Source organism: Tupaia chinensis, unplaced genomic scaffold (genome assembly GCF_000334495.1).
Source record: "Tupaia chinensis unplaced genomic scaffold, TupChi_1.0 Scaffold000251_1, whole genome shotgun sequence".
Classification (NCBI taxonomy): Eukaryota; Metazoa; Chordata; class Mammalia; order Scandentia; family Tupaiidae; genus Tupaia; species Tupaia belangeri.
Genome location: NW_006159731.1, coordinates 1,650,304 through 1,654,826, shown reverse-complemented (window position 1 = coordinate 1,654,826; position 4,523 = coordinate 1,650,304). Strand labels below are relative to the sequence as shown.

Below are 4,523 nucleotides of genomic sequence, written 5' to 3'. Positions count from 1 at the left end.
GTTAGCACTTCTACATGTCTCAAGACGCTGCCTTTAGAGCACTGCAAAGACGTCCCCCACCCACACTTCTGCCCTGACCTTCCCCTCTTGTCCAAAGCCCTTACTTCCTCATAACTCCTTTTGTTTCCCACAGAAATTCAGTTTGTACTCCAGCTGCCTTCTTGATGTTCCAGTCTTTAAAAATATTTCAGCTCTGAAGGCGTCCTCCAGAGGCCTGATCATTGCAACCAAACTACATAGAAAGAAGACAAATTTTGACATAGTGTAAAAGACAAAAAGGAGGCAAAATCTGACATAGTGTGTAGATGAGAGCAGCATCATTGTTCTCCGATTTGTCTATGCAAAAGTGAGGTTTTGCATGAATTGCATGAATGATGTAGATTTTCTGCCTGGCTAATGAGGAAGCCCAGACCTCTGGTGATTCCTTTCCCTTTAGCATTCCCTAAGTTCCTACTACCAGGCAGCCTGGGGATACAGAGGGCACAGTGGGGAGCCCTGTAGACACAGTCCTCTCTCTGGAGCAGCTTTCTCTCCATTGCCAAACCACTGAAAAAGTGTAGTAAGTGTTATAAATGAGGATTCTTGGAGGGTACACCAGGTAAAGCTGACAATGTTTAATGCACAACTGCTCTGAAAGGAGAAAGAGATGGCAAGTCAGGAGAAGTGGAAGAGGCCCTCGATGAATAAAGGAATTGTAGCTGCAGCCACCTGCCATGCTGAGGGTTGAGCCTCTTAACTGTGGACAGAGGGAGCTAAGGGACAACCTAGTAAGGAACTTGCCTGGGGAAGCAGGTGTGAGCCATGGCAGGGCTAGGCTCGGCCCAACACAAAGGGAAGGAAAGGTTGAGGAGCTCCTCCCAAGCAGGAGGAAGAAGCATGAGGGAAGCTAGACAAGAAGGAGCATGGCACAGAGAGAGTGGCCAATGGGCACCACGAGAACCCCGAGGAGAGAGGAAATAATGTGCTGGGGTAAGCACAGCCTGTAAAAGACATTCTAGGTCCGTGTTTGTAAAAATTAAATGACTCTTCTCACCTGGGAACTGATAAGCCAATTTGTGTACCAAAATCTCACCATTTCTGGATGGGGTATTTGCTTTTTACGTATGACGACTGTCTAACAGAATTTATCAATGATTTCATCCCCACATGCCATCATCCTTCGCTAGCAAATAGATAAACACTCACACACTTCCTCTCCTTCCTCTGAGAAACAGCAGAGGGGAGAGAGGGTGTGGGACCCCCAGGAAAAGTAAAGGACTGATCCACCAGCCTGTGCAGAGGGTCTGGCAGCCATTCCTTCTCCAACCTGGTTTCTGGCTCTAATTAGAGAAGTCATATCTTTCAAGGATCTGCCTTTTAAAGGAACATAATCAACACTGCCTAAGGGCCCAAAGGCTATTAATGCACTGAAAAAAAATTTTTTTGTAAAGCTAAAGCCACATAAAACCCTCACATTTTATAAACAAACACTGAGAAAAACATAATGAGAGTCAGGACTTTCAGAAAGAAGCTCCAATCTAACCCAATGCTAGCATGCCTTTCTAAGAGTTCCTGGACTCCAGCCACCCCACTAGAAATGCTTGTGAAGCTGGAGTGTGTTTTCTCGTCATCCTTTCCCTCCCTTTGCCTTGGACCCAGGCTAGCCCTGCCATGTGGCTCACACCTGCTCCCCCAGGCAGTTTCCCCATGGGGTGGGCCCTTAACTCCCTCTACCCTGCACTGCATTTAAAGGTCCATACTGCCTCATGCCACCTGCAAGTGTGCTTGAGCTTACATGACTTAATGATGCTGAGGGGGCACCAGACAAGTGAGGGAACTGGCTCTTCAATAGTAATAATAACGGCAATAATGACATTCCTCTGCTTCCCAGTCACGAAGGTTAAACTGCATTATGCAGATATAGCTTTACCATCTGCAGTGCTGGGTCTATAAGCACTTTATTTTCTCCTTGTCTAGGACTTTTTCTTTTTTTTTTCTTTTTTTTTTTAGAGATTTTTGCTATAGGCCACATATACTCACTAGAGAGACAGAGAGACAAAAAATGAGAAATCACCTTCCTGGGGTGGAGGAGGCCATACCTTCCTCTCAGGATTTTGGGCATGCACGCACATGTGCACAGCAGCAGTTTCAAGTCTCTAGGCCTGGGACTCAAACTGTGGTTGGCCATGTGGGAGTCCAATAACATAACCACTATGCCATCTGCTGCTGGTCCCAGCCTAGAACTTTTTTATGGCCTTCAAATGTTCTTTCTCCTTTTCATTTTCAGAATTTTATTTTTTAACTTGCTAGAGGATTTGTGCATTTGCCAGAAAGAAAGAGAGAGAAGGAAAGTGAGAAAACACTTCCCAACTGGGAATGGCCATGCTACAATCCCTTCTCCATTTCTCCTTTCAGGATGTTGGGCACACAAGCGCATGTACCTGGTATGTTTTTCAAGATTCTGGGCCTGGAACCATATGGAACTGTACACTCAGCCATATGGAATCAGTTGCCTTACTATCTGTCCCAACCTACATATATTCTGGGTTCCTTGCTATGTGGGGTTTAAAGTCAGTCAGCCTTCTCCAATATTGAAAGTGGCTTGGGGCCTTGCAGGAGAGGAGAAACAGTAGTGGTAATGAGGAACTGAGAGGAAAAACTGGAACTTATCCTTTTCCTGAAAGATTATTCTGGACCCAGGATACCCATTATTTCCGGACATTGGAGGGTAGGTCTGAGATTACAGGGATAAACAAATTCAGTTTCTCCTGTACTCTCCTTCAACACAGAAGACTTCTGTGACAAAATGTGGGGGGGATCTTTCTCCCCCAAACCAAGAAAGCAATCAGTTTTGTAGCAGACACTAGGGGATGTCCTCCAATCCATTCCAACACTATCTACCTGGGGATTGTGTCATATTTCACAGACGAAGAACTCAGTCCCCAAGACCACTTCAGATGCCAGTCACAAACCTCAAGTTGTTTGAGCTGTGTTTCTGACCAACCAGCTATGAAGCATGGTTCCCACAATCTCCTCCTAGGGTTCAATTACTTTTCTAGAGTGGCTCATAGAAGTCAGGCAAACACTTTCTTATGTTGACCAGTTAGTTATAAATGATATTATGAAGGATGCAGATGAAGAGATGCATAGGGCAAAGCATGTGGTAAGGGGAGTGGAGCTTTCATAGCCTGTCTCCAACATTGCTTAGTTAGATAAATTTCTTTCTCAGTCTTTATTTTCTATTATAACACAGTTACACTTAAGAGTCACTTATCAGGGCCATGTGGTAGGATGGTGGTAATGCCACATGGCAAAGTTCCCACCCGGGAACCTCTTTGAGCACTATAGGTACATGCATGTGCCAAATTCAAGCCCACAGTTGAGGACCCTGTTGGGGATGCCTATTTCTGCCTCTCTGTCTCCCTCCCTCATGGAAGTAAATAAACTTTTTAATGTTCACCTGTTGAAATATCCACTTGGTAAGACAAATAATAATGTGATCAAATGTATGGAAGAAAATGAAATGAAAAAAAATTAATGAATTAATTAATAAAAAAAGAAAAACTAAGTCAAAAAAGAGTCAATTATATTGGGTTGTTGGAAAAGCCATAATACATTTTTGCATAGAAAAATATGTCATAACTTTTCTGACAACCTAATAAAAAGAACAACTTTTGAGGGGAAAAAAATTTAAAAAATACAATGACTGCAACTCTGTTCAAACATTTCAAGGTTACTTTTTAGCTAAAATTTTAAGAACCACATGATTAGCCTACAGAGAAGAATTCGATTTTTTTTTTTTTTTTTTTTTTTTTTGGGAACCGTGTTAGTTTTTTTTGTTCCAGCATGGTAAAATCCCATCACACTTACAGTGGGACACAAGGAATGAAGAGATTATGGAAGAATGAAGATGTTTCAAGACTAAACAAGGGCTAGGGTGCACGGCTGAAGCAGGATAGATTACTGAGATGTCGGATGGCAAAATTATTCTTTATCATGACACAAACTACATCTCGTAGCTCGTAGTAAGGCTTTTGTCACTTTGTTCCACTTCTCAGGTATCTCTTTACAAGTGACTAGGATGCATCTTTACCAGATATAAATTGATGCCATGGTAAAATTAGCCTCAGGATCTTCCTCAACCTCTATATCCATGAACAGCCACATTCCCTGATAATATATTTCTCTTGCCTGAAATATCTTTGCTATTCCTTCAAAAACCAGATTTAAGCCACTTGTTCCTGCGAAGAAAAACTAGACAAAAAATTCCTAATCAGGAATTCTGTATTGTTCTTAGCATACTCCTATTACTAGGAGTAATTCTTTATTCCTTAGTTGCTTACTTGCCAAGTACTTGGAAAAGGATAATCAGTTTAGGAAAGTTTCAAATCAGTTGTTGTCTTTTATTATCTTTAAAATGTCATATGAAGGCTTTAGAAGTTATCTGGCTTGAGAACCAGCAGTTAGCGTAATGGCTATGTTGCTGGACTCCCACGTAGTCGACCGCGGTTCGTGTCCTGGACCCAGTGGCTTAAAACCCCCGC

At 42.6% G+C, this 4,523-nt stretch overlaps 1 pseudogene; it reads right to left on the bottom strand.

Annotated features, from left to right (window-relative positions):
- Window positions 1–108: 108 nt before the first annotated feature.
- The window catches only part of LOC106734915 (60S ribosomal protein L9 pseudogene), a 5,207-nt pseudogene continuing 792 nt past the window's right edge, over window positions 109–4,523 (bottom strand).